We start from the raw sequence: 18,422 nt of genomic DNA, 5'->3' as shown, positions 1-18,422 counted from the left end.
TTCATGTTGCTTTGTTATAACCACTGAAAACGGGGAATAAAATCTAACCCAAAATCGGGCCTCGCTCTACATTATCCCGCTTATTACATGGCTACCCACCAAATAAATCAATAATTTGACACAAAATATTGATTTAAAAAAGAGTTTATTGATTTAAACACGATTGTATTGCTTCCGCTAAAGAAAATAGTTCCGTCTCTACGATTAGAATCCTGCCGCGTCCATAGCAACGCTCTGTTTTTCATGGCAACGGTGTTATTATCAAGAAATAACAGACTTCATTCTACAGTGGAATTCAACCAAGCCATGTAATAATTTGATTTAATTCCCAGTACAATTTACCATATCTACACACAACACAACTTAAGCACTACAAATTTTATCAAGATTGAAAAAGCAAAAATACGTGTAGCACATGAACACTATTGACTATCACACCATGATCTGACTGCTCTCAATTCACAACAACATTCTCGAGGTCGGACATCCGGGACTTTTACTCCCATAATGCATTGCGCGCGCATAGCAACCGCGGCGAAGGGTAAAACAAACAAGCGCTCGCCATTAAGCAACACGAAGCGGAAGACAAATGAGCGCAGATATGTCGAGAAAACTGCCGAGAATCATGCCTAAAAAATTAGCAATGATTCGGCAAATCAAAGAATAACAAAATAATACCACTGCAGAGATGGCCACTCAATTTTCTGTTGCTATGTTATGACATTGCTATGCATAATGGTCGGCAGCTCTACACTGATAAGCAACAATGAAATGCACTAGTTGTGTGGGGAATAAGATACGTTTCTGCAGTTAGTCTATTTTTGCTTTTTTGAAAAAACCGTGTCCCTCACTGACACTGTACAAGCTGTGCCACTGACAGACTGAGCTCATTACAGCCATTTTGTAACACAGTGCTTTTGAATAAACATTTTTTTTTTCTAAATGAACAGTTAATGTAATCGATGCTTGATGGGTATTTAAACATGACTGCAAGTGTAGGACACATGGTATGTACACATGGTGTTCACACCAGGGGATTTGATGAGGTAATTGTATATGTCTGGATACTCGAGCCTGGGCCATGCCTTTGGGTTGTTCTCCCAGGACTCAGCTGGATGTCGATAGGGACAAGATTGTAACGTTAAACCTACAAGCGACAGCTTTCTGTGGTACCTGGTCAATGCAGGCGCAAGTAGACTTTCTATATATTGATAAGACATTCTGTTATAGAAGAAAGAAGATCTGTATTTGTATAGCTGCTGGCGCCTTTCACATACATGTAACGTTAGCTAACGTTAGTCACAAAGCGCTTTACATGAGTGTTTTATTACATTCACTTCACTTCTCACCACCGACATACATTCGCATACACAGATATCATTCATCATTAATACAAAGTAGTCCGTTAGTATCCATAACTGACATAATCCACAACAAAACTTCTGTGAATAGATACCTTTTTGATTTTCCTCGGGCTTTGCCTTGATTGCCTTCGGTTTGTTTTACCCTTCAAACACGGCGGCGGCTTGTTGCTATGCAGGTCACATGATTTGTGACGTAACGCCGACCAAGAGAATGCATCCATCCAATCTACATCAGGCATTTTGACTAAAACTTGATCCATTCCTCATCATCATCATCATCATCACAACTATTTCAGAATTCAGCAATAGATTCAAGCAATAATTAAACAAGATACTGACTACTCAACAATCATCTCCCCCAACACTTGCTGTATGAACGCAAACCGTAACTAGCTAATTAAGTTGGTGGCTAAGGAAGTCTAACGTAACATTAATTGCAAGAGAAGAATTAAAACAGCCGATCCCTTGTGTGCAAATGCACAAGACCTAGCCATAATACCAGCAAATCTTAATAAACATAAGTTATTGCGTCTTACCTTTGTGTCAATGGTCTGCAGACCCTTGCTGTGTGTACAACAACATCCATTTGTTCTACAGGTTATCACTTTGATATGTTATAGTCCATGGCACTAGGATGCAACCTTGTGATATTGTATGAAGGCTAAATGACTTGCTCGTCTATGATACATTCGCCAGAAATTCTGGCCAATCCCAGCAAAGACTAGGTAGCCTCGTTCCCGCTCGTTCACTGTTCATTCCAAACTGTCAACTCATTTGAAAAACATTCTTTAAAAAAAAGAAGCGCGATAGTCATATAGAGAAAATAATAACAGTGACACGATGACTCCCCCTCCCCCTCCCCCAACCTAGAACGTATCCCAATGTTACAGTTGTTGCAGTTTTAATGAACAGAAAAGCGTGGAGCCAGCGCAGCAGCAGAACTCGAGGTTTTCAAAAAAAAAAAAAAAGTGGTGGGTACAAAATGACTCATGACGAAATCTGGGGTGGACGCGTCCCCCCCCCCCCCCGTCCCCCCCGAAATCGACGCCTATGAGTATTTCAAAGTTTTGACAGGCAGTATATACAGTATGTAATCCCATTATCATGATAAATACATTCAATGCAAAAGACTGGAATTAAATTAGCTACAGCCACACAGATAGAGAAGGAAACTGCAAATGTTCGAGATGAATAGAACAAGTATGTTGGAGACGGGCAGAGAAATTGAATTGCGAAGTCAGCACTTACCTGACTGTCTCTCCCTCTTAGTTTTTCTTCTCTCTCACAAACATCATTTATGCTTAACATTATAGTGACGCATCAGTGTGTATGCAGGTCAGACCCCAGGTGTAAATGTTCTAGCTCTTGTGTATGCGCATGTGTGTTCCCTTGTGGCTGGTAGAAGAGGGGAAAACTGCATGATCTATTTATTTACAGCATGAGGTAGCAGCACTATTTATGATTCTTAAACGATAAGCTTTCGGGAGACTCGTAAAAGAGAAGTGTGTGTGAGTGGGGCTTGACTCTAGTAAGGCAAGACTGGGACAGGAATATTTATTTATTTGTTTATGTTTAGAGGGAGAGGGGCATTGTAGGAATTCAGTAATTCAGGATATGCTTTATGATCTCTTGAAGATGCTCCAGTTCTTCAGGGTCTAGAGGTTTCTGGCTTGTAGGCCTATCTCAATTTTATTTTAAGACCTGTCTGTTTATCCCTTCTTTGATGGAAAGCAAATGGTGTCGAGATCTCCTGATCTCCAACAAAATTGATTATCAATAGCATAACCTTTTAGCTGTGAAATATTGTGAATCTCATCAAGGACGAATCTCCCTCCTAGGAAACATATGTGTCTTGCAAACACACACACACACACACACACACACACACACACACACACACACTTGTACATTCAACCACACTACATAAACATGCTGTTGCAGGTCTGATCATACTAGATGGTTATACTGTTTTACATACGGCAATACTATATCATGTTATTTCTCCAAGATAGAATACTATAGATGTCATGAAATTAATTTGATACAAATACTATAACATTATGGCTTTTTAGACATATCATGTACACATATCATGATGTTACTATGGAAACTTATGCATTACCATTTTTCATGTACCATGGTAGAATACTACATGAATACAAAGGATAGCACTGAGTTACCATGGTACATGTCTAAGAAAATCCAAGTTGTTACTGTACACTACCTTATCAATTTTAGGGTCACTAGGATACATTAAATTGATCAAAAGTGACTAATAACATTTATACAAGATATTTATAATGTTACAAGTGATGTAAAATGTTACAAACTAACTTTATATTCATCAAAGAATCTCGGAAAAAGTATTACGTGTCAACAAAAATATTAAGTAGCACAGCTGTTTTCAACATTGATAATAGATTTTTCTTGAGAATCAGATCAGCATATTGGAATGATTTCTGAAAGATCATGTGACATGGAAGACTAAAGTAATGACTGCTTTGCCATCACAAGAATAAATTATACTTTAAAATATATTTAGATAGAAAACTGTTATTTTTCAAAATATTGCACAATATTAAAGTTTATACTGTATTTTTTTTGTAAGAGTCTTTTAAAAACAACAACAATAAGAAAATAAATCTTATAGGCCCCAAACTTTTGAATGGTAGTGTATCAAAAATCTGTGGTCATGTTTTAAATGTGAATTACCATATTCCATGTGCCAATTTCATTAACTATTGTGCAGGTGCATAACAAAAAAAAAAAACAAAAACAGTTACACATGGTAACCTTCATTTCCTGATGGAGGGAACGGAAAGATTGTGTCACGTGATGACACCAGGGGTTGCTCTTGGGAGCCCAAACACCTCTGACATCTTTGAAAAAAGGCTGATGAAACTGGATGTGCAGAATTTGCATAGCTGGCCACGCCCTGGATATCTGGGTATAAATAGGTTAGAGTAGCATCTACTCGTTCTGTTCTGTTCTGAGGAGTCGAGAAGCATCTCAACCTACTCAGAGGCAGTTCGGAGTTGTAGCACGAAAGTCACAACATCCCTCCATCGGGGAACGAGGGTTATCATATGTAACCGAGATGTTACCTTTCTGTCATTTGTGTCGAGTGATGACACTAGGGGTCCCTATACTAAATGCCACAATTGCCAAACATTTCGTCACCATAGGAGAACTCAGCTAGAGCCTTTTCCCATAGTTAATACTTTCCAGTAATAAGAATGGCTGAAAAGTCTTGGTAGTGAACGTCGGGACAGTGACTGTAACCCCATGGGGGAGCTTTGCTAAATCAAGTTCATGAGAAGGAACCTGAGCTGGACTGAATGAGCGCATATACCGCCCACAATAACTCTACGGTTATCTGCTAGAGAGCCACCATTCGCCAAGGCTGCTAATGGCAGCCATACCCCTGTTTGAGTGAGCCCTCACTCCCAGTGGGCAACGTAGGGACCAGATAGCTTTCAAGGTCACCACCTAATCCCTGAAAGGGGTGGTGGATACCTTGGGCACATATTCAGGCCAGGGTCTCAGGACAACATGAGACTCTGCTGGCCTGAACTCTAGGCATGATTCATTGACAGCGAGGGCTTGGAGATCCCCCACCCTCTTGACAGAAGTAAGCGCAGTCAGGAGGGCCGTCTTCATATCAAGGGCGCTGAACTCAAATGACTCAAAAGGGGCTCAAACTTGATCTATCTGTAAGGCCTGTAAGACCACAGTGAGATCTCAAGAGGGGATGAGGTGTGGCCTTGAAGGGTACAACCTCTAGGTGCCTCTGAGGAATCTGATTGTGCTTCCCCACCGATCTGCCTTCTGTGGTATCATGGTTTGCCAAAATCACAGGAACATACATTTTAGGCAGGTGCATGTTCAGGCCTCCTTGGAGGAAGGAGAACACCTATCCGATGCCACATTTTTGAGGGTCCTTCCCCTGGGAAGAACATCACAAGATCATGTAAAGAACAGTTTCAGGTCAAACAGCCACCTCATAGAGCGGGCTGGATAATGGTATTTACCACAGTGGGTGAAAGGTCTCTGAATTTCTTCCTGTTCGCATCCAGGGACCAGAGGTTCCAGATATCTGGTCACTGGTCCCAGATTGTGCCCTTCCCCCGGGAGAGTAAGTCCCTCCTCAGAGGAATTTGCCAGGGAGGGGCTGATGCCAGGAGCCCAAGCTTTGAGAACCAAGTCCTGCTGAGCCAACAAGGGTCCACAAATAGGAATTGTCCCCTGTCCTCCCTGACTTTGCATAGCATCTGTGCAATGAGGCTACTGGGGGAAAATGCATTGAGTAACCCCTGGTCCTGCTGTGAGCCAGTGCGTCCATACTGAGGGAACCTAAGTCAACTGGCGATTAGTGGATTCCGGCAAGGCAACAGGTCCTCCTGTGCCTGACCAATCCGATTCCAAATCAGCTGAACCATCTGGGAGAGAAGCCTACACTAACCTTGGAGTGGGACCTGTTGCAAGAGAAGATCCACTACACAATTGAGGTCGCCCAGGGACCACGGTTTTGTGCCTGAGAGCCGTCAAGCAGTTTTATACCAAGAAAAGAGATCTGCTCTGCAAAGTTTTCTCTTTTCTCAGTTGACCTGAAGTCCCAGTGGGGCTAGGTGATGAAGGACCTGTGAGTGCAAACTAATTCTCACGAGTGAGCTAGGATTAGCCAATCATTGAGGTAAATGTGAATGCCTACTTCCCTGAGAGGGCCAAGGGCAGCCTCTGTGATCTCAGTGAATATGCGAGGAGACAGGGAAAGCTTGAAGGGAGGAACCTTGGACTGATATGCCTGCCCCTCAAAGGGCAAAGCATAGAACGGTCTGAGTCTTGGAAAGTATGAGTACTTCAGGTCTATTGCCACAAACCAATCCTGGTTTCTGAGACATGTTAGCATGTGTTTGAGGGTCAACATTCTGAACGTGAGCTTGAGCCAGTTCAACACCCTCAGATCCAGGATTGGACCAAGCCCCCCATCCTTCTTAGATACAATGAAGTAAGGGGTGTAACACCCCCACTTCACCTCCGCTAGGGTGGACAAGCTCTATTGCACCCTTCGCCTCAAGGTAACCAGGTGGTGGCTATCTGCCAATGACAGATGGCCGGTGTGAAGCCGAATCCACCTCCTGTCCCCCCAATAGAAGTGGATCTGAACTGATCAGATTGTCCCTCCTCCCTGGGTCCCCTGCATCAGGAGCACCTTGTAAACTTATGAGGGTGCTTGGTTCCCTGCTAACAAGCTGAGTGTGAGTGGTATGTCATTGAATGACCTTGACTTCAGGCCCAGGCTGTTGCGGGGCCTTGGCATTGCTCGCAGAGGGCTGTCACTGGTGACAAGCATATATTGGCTGCTGTCTCGGCAGGACTCAGCGTCCTTCAGACAGAAACTCAGCCTCCACAGAAGCTTGCTTAGTTGAGGCATCAGCTTCTGATGGTTCAAGCCCATTTTCCGATGCAGCAAGAGACCGCTCATCCTCTTTGTGAGCGGCAATTGAGAGATCAAACTTGCCCTGAGACAAGCTCTCAAGCTCATTCAGCAGGTCAACCGGAAGAAACAAAGCGTGAGAGGAACGAGAAGTCAACAGGGAATCCCCCAACAGAACTAATCTTGCTTCCATTAGTTCTCCGCTGACGCACATCGCTGCTCATACCTGGAAGTAGAAGGACCAAGGCGAGAAGCAGTCGGGATCTTTTCTAAGATACCGGGAGCGCAACTCGCTTATGTCGATGTCCTCACAAACAAGACATGAATCATCTACAAATGCTGTATCAGTTCCACCCATTAAGTTCTTTAGAGAAATTACTCTTTTAGGAGGAAATTTGCTCTTAAAAATTCACCCAGGGGTGCTCTCACAACACTTAGCTGTGTATGCATAGTATTGACATGAAATAACAATTCCATATAAAAAGAAAACCAAGAATATCATAGTTTTATCATGTTATATGTCCAAAAAAATAAAAACCCAAGGTATTCCCAGGGCACTTATAAAGGAACCATGGTAATTTTATTTTACTTTTTTCAGTGGAATGTAAGGCTTAATATTTGGACTCTCATGCAAATATATACACTTTATTTAAAAGTTCATCCTGTTCATCCCTTGTTTCTGGAGGTGGTCTGCCAGTCAGATGTGTTCAGTCTCTTAACCACAGGCCTGCAATGCTTTACTTCAGGAGAAAATTCTTCTTTTTTAAATCCATTCCTCCATCCATCTCCTCTGACATCTAAACCCTGCTGGCTCAGCCTGCATCACTTCTATCTGCATTTAATTCCTACACTATTTCAGCTTAAGGTAGAGCAATATTAGCATCAGTAAAAGGAAGGCTGAGCAGAAGATGAAAATGTTATTGCTATGTACAAAATGGTCCTGATGATATTTTGGCTGATGAGTTTGGAGTTAATGGATGCATTGTGTGTATGTGTATGTGTGTACTTCCAGATCTGTCCTATAATTTCATCCAGTGGCAGCAGAGGAAATGTGAATGCACCAGGGCAGGAATGCTATTCGGAAATGAACACACTCTGAATAGTAAGATGTTTGCATGTATGTGTGTACAAATTATCATCATACTGTGTGTATAATGTTGTATGACTAATCATTCATAGTTTCAAGGAAATGTGTGTCAGTTGTGTGTAGTTTTTTTTTCTTAAGGAATGAAACGTATCTCTTCCCACAACTGTTGCAGGCATGAATCAAAGCAATGAGACATCTAACCTCTCAGCCCAGTTCAGCTTTGGGTTTCAGGCATGAGATTACATGGTATGTGAATGTAGTAGGTGTTGTTTGTGTGTGTGTTTCAGTGATGGATGTAGCCAAACTGAAGTGTGGAATCTGTATCATAGCATAACCTTATGAGAGAGCTGACATTATAGTGGCTAGAGTGTTTGTGTGATGAAAGAGAAAATTAGGACTCTGCTGCACAACCCAGCCTGGTTGTCTGTTCTTCACACACACTGTCTATGAAGTCTGTGAAGTCTGTAGTGTCCATTTTTAACCCTCTATAGGACAAACTATGAAAGAAGTGTTTAAAAATTAAGTGGTCGATTCAGTTTTTCTTACATGATGGACACCTGATACATTTTTTTCCCCCTTAACAAAACAATTAGATTCACATTTGTACAACATTTATAATGCTAACAGATTTTTTTGGAAGAAAGTTATTTACAGCAGTGGTTATCAAACAGGGGACTCAGCAAACTATCAAGAGGGCTCCCATAAAAGTATTAAAATCAGTAAATTATTATTAATCGTCTAAAATATTCTAATTCTAATCTAAAATAAAACACTTATTTTAATTTTAAAATAAAACAAAAAATTATATTTAGGCCATGTCTACACATAGACAGGGATTTTTATAAACAGAGTTTTTCCTTATTCAGTTTAAAAAAAATCTCTTTCCACATGAAAACGCAAACACATGCTATTATGCACTGTCAAGAGCATGCCAAACCAACAGGTGGCGATATAATCTCAACTGTAAAGCCATGTAGGCCAATCAGAAGCCTGAAAAAGTTTCAAGTAGGCGAAGATAACAGCGCTGGCTCTGACGTCACAAGCCAAAGAGCTCCTGTTTTGTGGTCTACACGATAACACTGCAACCAGAGTTCCCCTTTAATACTACCCTTGTACTACGCCTTGCTAGACAGGAAAGAGCCTTTTTTTTCTCCTGAACTGAAGTCTTTTTCATTTACGCAGTGAAACTGCACTGCCAGTAGTTCGTGCAGTGTATTAAAAAACAAACCAATGGCTAGGCAGCGGAGCTGCATGAGCCTATGGTGACGAAGCCCACCAAGCCTGCCAAAGCCCGCCAGAATGGGTAGGGCGCTCTGGCTATTTAAGTGGCCATTTGCCACAGGGTTCTCAGATTTCTTCTCCTTCTGCGACAACTATGTCTCTACGCTGATCCGAAGCCGCTCGCTGATGAATATGCCTTCGCAGCTGGAATCGAGATCTCTCAGCACAGCTGACTTGCTTCTCCGCTTCTACAGCGACACAGCAGTTCTAGTCCATTTTCCCATGCCAGCCTCCGGTAATTCTGAAAGAGCTTATTTCTAGCAGGTAAGCCCTAAAAGTGCAAATTCTAGCGGCATTGTTGTAATTGTCGCATGGCGAGTGTGGCCCATGCAGGGAAACCTGCACCATGCAGAAGAGCAATGAGAATGTCATCTGTCTGGGTAGACCCCATGCAGAGACTGCTCGCTCACTGAGATGGAATGGTCATCCGAGCATGAATTTCTCTCTTCTCCACTCGCGCACGCTCTGATCTCCTGTTTCTTCTCTCTCAACGAGCCTCGGAGTGAGAAACAACAGAGTCAGGGAGCTAAGCAACCGGTTCTGAGTGATCACATGCCAGCACTGTACCCCCATGCTTGTTACACAGGAGGATCAGAGCATCTCGTTATACGAGCAGCTTAATCATCCCAGACAGATGAAAGCAAAACTCTTGCAGCTTTGCTTTTTTTGAGCCCTGCCTCCCCAGCTCTTGTGTTTCTCTCCTCCCATTTACTTGGAGGTAGAAACAGCAAAACTGCGGGTATCAGTCACTCTCCATGCAGCTTTTTGATCTGCCAGTGTGAGGATCACCGCCCCTTATTGTCAAGCTGCTCAATCATTCTGGGCAGTTTGGAGCAGAACCCTGTCACCAATGATTCATATTGCTGAAAGCTTTGTTTTAACGGTGCCTCTCACCTGGGTCACACCCTTGCTGAGGCTGCTCTGCTGAGACAGACTGCTCTTACTATGAGAGATCATGTCTCACTCTGCTTTGCTCGCAGGTCGTCTACTTGGATAAAGATTGCCCTGCCCCTCCCCTTTTATCTGTCAGGGTGTTTACACATAAAGATAATCAAAACTCCTCTTATACGAGTGGATTGATCTTTTTTAGGCAGATTAAAAGAAAATGCTGTCACTATGATTATTATCACTGACAGCTTCAAATTGGACACCTCTGGGCCATGCCAACTCTGAGGCAGCGCGCATGGGAGCTGACTTCTCTGCCATGAGAGCATTAAATCTAGCGAAGCATTTTCAGGGAAAGCAAATTTCCCCTTCTGAGTGTGGGGTTCCCATATGGCGACCAGCCTCTCAATTTAATCCAAACCCTTGTCTCACGGGCTGAAACTTGACAGGCCATCCCTGTAGTGCCAAACTGGGTGTTGGAGACAAAATGGGGTTATTCACTGGGCGATGAATTTGCTGGCATTATGAGCCGTAGAAATGGCTCACCCAGCTCAGAGCGAGTCAGGCTTCCAAAGCCGCTACTGCCTCGTTCCACACCAAAAAAAAATAAAAATGGTGGCCTCCGGCCCATCCTTGATCTCAGCCACCTGAATCATGCCCTCATGAAAAGGTCTTTCAGGATGAATACACTGAAACTGATCCTTGTGCAAATTCCCTCAAGAGACTGGTTCTTTTCGCTGGATGCATACTTCTGGCCCACTGCACTTTTATGAAGTGACGTGGCTCTCTCCCCTCGGAGACAGATGAAAAACCACATTCTTAACTACATTGACGACTGGCTCCTTCTGGCCCAGACAGAGGCAGCATTAATATAAAACAGGAATCTCCCGCTTAGCCACCTGTAGTGCCTGGGTCTCAGGGTCAATTTTGCCAAGAGCACGTCGTTCCCCAGCCAGCAAATAACATTTCTGGGAACAATTTTCCACTCAGCCCAAATGAGAGCTGTAGTCATGCCAGATTGGGCTCTGGCTAAACGGAGACTGGCAACCTCCTTCAAGATCGGATCCACTCACTCCCTCAAAGTGTTTCAGAGGAAGCTGAGCCTCATGGCAGCAGCATCGCCAGTGCTATAGTTGGGTCTGCTTCATATAGTAGTAGTAGTAGTAGTAGTAGTAGTAGTAGCCCTTTATTGTCACTAGTCACAAGTACCAGCGAAATTAGCCATCACCTTGTCCATACATGCATACATACAATATGACAAGGGGGTAGAGAGGACAGGAAGACAAGAAATTGAGGAAGAAATACAGCATAACATTAGGAAAGTGAGGAGAAAAAAAACAACACCCAGACTATGCTCCTATTGGGAGTACAGTGTGAAAAACACCTCAGGAACAAAGCACATAATCAATACAAACACACGACTTTGCAACTGGGGACGGAAATTGGGGGGGGTCGAGGTAATCCAGCGCAGGCAAGCAGCCGTCCGGTCGATCAGCCCTACCGCGCTAGTCACAGACTCGCGTGACAGACTGGCGGTACAAAGCGGCGAAGGAGAGGGATGGGGTGTGGGGGGGGGTGAATGCATATCTGTATATTAATGTGTGTGTGTGTGTGTGTATGTATGTATGTAAGAGTTTGTGTATTTGTAGGCCTGGAGAGCTGGCATTCAAATCTAAGTGCCTCAGTCCGCAGATTGTGATAGCGTCACAGCAAGTTGCCATGGAGACAGCCTTGGTCAGGTCCTAGACAGAGTCAACAATCAACAGGTGTCTGTGGAGAGGGGGGAGGAACGCAAGAGCGTCTCGCTGCAGTGCACCTCTGGGGGAGTTGTTATTTCAACATTCCAACCTTGGCATGCTAGTAGAGGGAGCCGAAAGAAGATAAGATTCCAATTGTTTGTTCTTGGGGTGAGTAGCTGCATTCCAATTTCACGGTCACTCTCTTGTCCGTTCTGGTCTCCAAATCATGACGGGCAGCCTTGTGAGGCTTTGGACAGCTGTTCCCGTTTTCTGAATTCTTCAATATCCTAGGCAAAGCCTAGTCCTATCAGCAGAATACCTGTTATCATGGTTCTGAATAGGTAGATGTCTTCAGTGTCCTCCACGGAAAAAGCAGCCAGACACACGACCTGCCACCTCTCCCACGCGTCCATCGTGTATCCAGCTGCGAACGTTCCGGCAGTGCAGTCTGGTTCCCCCGAACCCAAGCTTCTCATCGAGAAGATGGTGTCAATTGCATTGAGAGACCAGTCGATCAAATCAAATCCATCTTTTCCAGTTTTGGAGAGCAGTGCAGAGAGAGTCTCTCAGAATAGACGAGACTAGAGAGCAAACAGGGAAGACAAGGGAAGGAGTGGGAGAGAACTGCGTCTTCCTCAGACAAATTCCCATTAGGTAATCCAACAGGTAATCAGGCGATGAAGGGAACAGAAACACAAGGTTCTCCTGGTGGCCCCCCTTTAGATAACCCAGCTGCAAGAGATGCTGGATAAGGGACACTCCCCATCCATGCACAAAGTCTATGTGGTGCCCCTATCTCTTCTCATGCCCCTATCAAAGGCCAATCTGTGGGCAGACACAGCGTGGTCATCTGCTTTCTAAGGGGTGACAGGAGGTTGAATCCTCCTCGTCCCTCTACCGTCCCTTCATGGGATTTGCTCACGGTGCTGAGGGCCCTGAAGGCCAGTTCAGAGCACATGTCATTACGTTCTCCATGCTTCCTCCCTATGAAGAGAACAGTGAGCTATCTCTGCTCTGCCCAGTCAGAGCTCTGAGAATCTATATTGAGGGTTCCGCCCCCTATAGGTTGTTGGAACAACTCTTTGTCCGCTTTGGTAACCGCACTAAAGGGCACCTGGTCATGAAGCAAAGACTCTCTGAATGGATATTAGACACCATATCACTAGCATACTCTTCCTGTGTATGCCCCAATGCCCCATTGGAACAGGCCCCCTCGACTAGGGGCATCACCTCATCTTGGTCCATTGTTGTGTCCATTGAAGATGTTCGTGAAGTGGCCAGCTTGGCCTCGCCATCCACATTTGCAAAGTTTTATAAGCTGGAATTCCCGGCCTTACAGGCCAAGGTCCTCAGGGCCAGCCCATGGCATAGGCGACATAGGCAGTTGCCTAGGGCACAAAATGACTGGGGGGGGCGCTGCACTAAAGTTTTTTTTTTGTTTAGTTTTTTGGTTGGAAGTGCACCCTCTTGTGACCATTGTGTGCTTTATACCAGCGGTCCCCAACCTTTTTAGCGCCAAGGACTGGTTTAATGCAGACAATATTTTCACGGACCGGGCTGTGACGGATAAATACAACAAAATAAAATGATAAGACTGGCATAAAAACTGTGGTATAGTAGTGCAGTTTGAAACTTCTGGAATCACAGTGAATTAATTTAATACAATATTCTGTAAGTGTGTTAAGGATTTTGTATACTTTAGGAATAATTCACACAAACATCTGTATGACTTACTTTTGTGGCACACAAAAGCATATATTCTGATTAATTTTCACAGTGCACTTTTAAAAACATACATATCATCTCACTTGTGGATGGTGCATGTGTGCAGGTTTGTAGTACAGTAATCCTTCTTTTTACACCACAAGAAATGCGGAGTCATGTGATATTTTAATTAGTCTGTCCAGCGTCTCCTCCACGTGCCAGTTTGTGTGATACATTTGCTGGAGAGTTTTGATTTACATGCAGGGACGATGAAAGATGAAATTAAGGGGTGGGAAGAAAAAGAGGTAGAGAAAGAGACAAGCATTGGAGTAACCTTGAGAAAATAAGTAGGGGCCATAAAGAATAAATTGCTTAATCATCCTTCCCATCATTCAGTGATGTTTTGTGTAGTCGCACTAACCATAAAGCTTTTTTGACAGCAGTGTGTGTGAGTGTATTTATGATCATACATATAGAGGTTAACAATCCTGTCAGACGTGATTTCTCCAGACCTAAATCAGTGTGAAATAAAGCTTTGACCATCACAGGGTCACCACTGGCTCTCTCTCAGAAGCTCGTATGACTACTGACCTGAGACCTGTGTTTTCACTCACTGCAGTCTCCGTTCCAGCTGACAGGAATGCTGTCAGGGAACAAAGCACTCAGGGACAGCATTAAATTCCTCCTTGTGTTAATCTCCTCCCACATACACAACTGCCACAAATACATTCCTTTAAATTGACAGTTCACCCAAAAATGTAAATTGTCATAATATTTTTTACTCTCATGTTGGTGTAAATCCCTTTAACTGTCTTCTGTAGAACATACAAGATGTTTTGAAGAATGTCAGTTAAAAAAAGCACAAAAAACTATTCTAAGCCTTCTGAAGCCTTTTTGCAAAGATTTTGTTAGCACATACATTTACTCATGCATTGTCTCTCATATTGTGCATGAATGATTTGGGATTTTGATGAAACAGAAGTAGTGACAAATATTTTCTTCTGTATTGTGACATACGTCTGAAGTGAAATGCATTATCGTAAAAGAACAAAGGGCGGGGACGTTGTTCTTGTGGTTGATTGGATGGAGACACAGAATAAACTTTGAGCCAGCAACAACATGAGCAAGCAACAACATGTTGAATTTGCAAAATCATATTTTTTGTTGTTGTTGAAAAAATACATAATCTATAGTATGTGATAACATTTTGTTCCTCAGATTTCAGAACACATGGACTCCTTAAGAAATGATTTGAGAACTCCAGTATACAATAAAAAACACATGAATGGATTGTTTACAGTTCAATCAGTAACATATAACCGACTTTAAGTGTTACAGTATGTCAGAAGGGAATATTATCAGTGAATAAATTTGAAGATATATTTTGCTCAGCTGCTCTTAAAAAAATTATCCCCTGGAAAGTAGGCTTGTTGGACCGTGCTTTAATTGTATAGAAAAGAGCAATGTGAATATTTTCCAAAACATCTATGTGTCCTAAAGAAGAATTCCAAACAAATTTAGAACAACATAATGATGAGTAAATAATAATGATTATTTTATTTATTTATTTAGGGTAACTATTCCTATACCCTGCAGCTTTTTAGGCAGAGCACTTATTTCAGACAAAAGCTATATTTGGGAAGCATTATGGGTATGATATTCTAAAATCTGCCTCCTTTGCATTATGTGGTTTACATTTGGTTGCCTTGATGAAAATGCACTCAGCTCAGAACCAGTGATTTTCTGGGACATAATGATAAAATGAAAGAATCCTGGTCTCCGCTCCAGTAGCTTACTGATGTTGTGCTGCCTTTCAGTGGCACCCGGGGCACGTGGGTCTGGCTGTGTTTATTTTATGGGCCCTAGGAGCCAACATCTGTGAATAATGTTACAAAAGAAGGCAGAAATTCCAGCTCTCTGTTGTGGTTTGCATGGCTTGAATTGAGACCAAACTCTCAACTGATCCTACTGTGAACGATTTACCCTTTCTGTCTCACCAACTGCAGATTGTCATGGATGGTTGGCATCACATTCACTCTTGCACAGAACATAAATTAAAGACAGGTTTGTGGCCAGGGGAATGCTTGAGCTATAGAACCAAAACTCCTCCCTTCCTTAATGTCTTTTTCTATTTCTTCTCAGTATTTTGTGGGGCAGCGTAGTCTTTTATGGACTTTACGTGGCAGTTGGACATCTACTTGTGCATTATTGTCTGCTAAAATGAAATAAAAATCTATCAACTTTAAATCTCGTACACACTTTATAGCTCAGTTTCTCTCAATCACATTTTTTCCTGCCATTAATTTCTCCCTCTCATCTTTTACATTATTTGTCCATTGTATTTCTTGTGTATTTCTTGAGGTGTACTGTTGTGGTACTGACTATGTGTAAGAAATATTGAGCTTTAATGTGGGGTATTGATTGTGTATAGTGGTCTAATTTGTATTTCTATTGATTAAGTGAGTTCTAAGTAGAAAAGGTCAAGAAATCAACAGGCGCTAAATGTGAGAGGGGTGTGTGTGCTAAAAATGGCAAATTGCCGTATTTGTCATTGTACTAATTTTTAGTGCGGTGAAATAAAGGTTACCTTGAGGTGATGCTGGTTGAACAGTTTTCCTGGAATCTTTGCTGATGTGCAATGCTGAAGTACTTTATAGGTTTAAATTAAAAAGACTGTGTGGGTCTATGACATAGGCGTCGATTTCGGGGGGGACGTGTCCCCCCCAGATTTCGTCATGAGTCATTTTGTACCCACCACTTTTTTTTTTTTTTTTAAACCTCGAGTTCTGCTGCTGCGCTGGCAACACGCTTTTCTGTTCATTAAAACTGCAACAACTGTAACATTGGGATACGTTCTAGGTTGGGGGAGGGGGAGTCATCGTGTCACTGTTATTATTTTCTCTATATGCCGGTTTCAACGGCAACAACATAAACAAACGTTACAGCGCATGCGCGCTTTTGCGGACCTAACTTAACTTCCGGTAGACTTCCAAATAGAATCAATAACATCAGCCAAGTCCCTCTAGAGTAGATATTTTTTGATAACAAACAAAATATGTTTGCTGCATGGATCAGGCGGACTTAATGAGAATGCAAATCCATTCTTTGCCAATAGGAGATGTTTTAAAGCATAGACATAAAGCGCGAGAAATGGAGGTTTCCCCAGTAACAGCTGTAAACAAAGTACGCTCACACACGCTGCTTTATCAGGCATATAACATGGAAGTCTTCCTTCAGAAATACAGCGATATAAAAAACACCTGTGCCTCGTTTTGATATTTAAACATATAAATGTAAGGGATTATTATTATTAAACGTGCAGTACATAACGTTACTCATGTTTATTCAGCGAAGCCTTTTTGAAAATCGATCAGTTTTAAAATTGTGGTGAGTTTCTAAAAATAAATAAATGTATGGGAAACACATCCCGCAGCACAACCACCTGAGCCCTCAGTCTACTCATCGCCTTGACTTTAACCGCGTTTGTAGAAGGCACTGCAGCCAGACCGATATACACAACACAGACCGGAAGTTAACTTAGGTCCAGGCGCGTGCGCCCGATGAAACCGTCTATATGACTATCGCGCTTCTTTTTTTTAAAGAATGTTTTTCAAATGAGTTGACAGTTTGGAATTGACAGTGAACAAGCGGGAACGAGGCTACCTAGTCTTTGCTGGGATTGGCCAGAATTTCTGGCGAATGTATCATAGACGAGCAAGTCATTTAGCCTTCATACAATATCACAAGGTTGCATCCTAGTGCCATGGACTATAACATATCAAAGTGATAACCTGTAGAACAAATGGATGTTGTTGTACACACAGCAAGGGTCTGCAGACCATTGACACAAAGGTAAGACGCGATAACTTATGTTTATTAAGATTTGCTGGTATTATGGCTAGGTCTTGTGCATTTGCACACAAGGGATCGGCTGTTTTAATTCTTCTCTTGCAATTAATGTTACGTTAGACTTCCTTAGCCACCAACTTAATTAGCTAGTTACGGTTTGCGTTCATACAGCAAGTGTTGGGGGAGATGATTGTTGAGTAGTCAGTATCTTGTTTAATTATTGCTTGAATCTATTGCTGAATTCTGAAATAGTTGTGATGATGATGATGATGATGATGAGGAATGGATCAAGTTTTAGTCAAAATGCCTGATGTAGATTGGATGGATGCATGTTGTTGTGAATTGAGAGCAGTCAGATCATGGTGTGATAGTCAATAGTGTTCATGTGCTACACTATTTTTGCTTTTTCAATCTTGATAAAATTTGTAGTGCTTAAGTTGTGTTGTGTGTAGATATGGTAAATTGTACTGGGAATTAAATCAAATTATTACATGGCTTGGTTGAATTCCACTGTAGAATGAAGTCTGTTATTTCTTGATAATAACACCGTTGCCATGAAAAACAGAGCGTTGCTATGGACGCGGCAGGATTCTAATCGTAGAGACGGAACTATTTTCTTTAGCGGAAGCAATACAATCGTGTTTAAATCAATAAACTCTTTTTTAAATCAATATTTTGTGTCAAATTATTGATTTATTTGGTGGGTAGCCATGTAATAAGCGGGATAATGTAGAGCGAGGCCCGATTTTGGGTTAGATTTTATTCCCCGTTTTCAGTGGTTATAACAAAGCAACATGAAAGAGAAATTTGGTAATCATTGTTTAGGTACATTAAACCACGTCATGGCCATGTCATATTGTCAACATGGTACTTATATGATGATATGAAGCAGATTAGTGGGTCATATATCATATGTCTAATGCTTTGTACGGCTTTCTTCTTCATAAAACGAGTCGGACATCATCACATTTTTGTATACATTTTTATTTATTTACATTAATAAGATACAGGACGTCTTTCAAAACATGACCTGCGCGAAAGAGAAAAAAAAAATGCATCATTGTACCCACCACTTC

The 18,422-nt window shown here is 42.2% G+C and overlaps 1 protein-coding gene across 1 annotated transcript in view; it reads left to right on the top strand.

Annotated features, from left to right (window-relative positions):
• The window catches only part of LOC132143531 (kelch-like protein 5), a 90,340-nt gene that overhangs the window by 13,471 nt on the left and 58,447 nt on the right, over nucleotides 1-18,422 (top strand). The gene's annotated exons all lie outside the window — the stretch shown is intronic.

This window comes from Carassius carassius, chromosome 7 (genome assembly GCF_963082965.1).
Source record: "Carassius carassius chromosome 7, fCarCar2.1, whole genome shotgun sequence".
NCBI classification, from domain to species: domain Eukaryota; kingdom Metazoa; phylum Chordata; class Actinopteri; order Cypriniformes; family Cyprinidae; genus Carassius; species Carassius carassius.
This window is presented reverse-complemented; position numbering and strand designations above follow the sequence as displayed.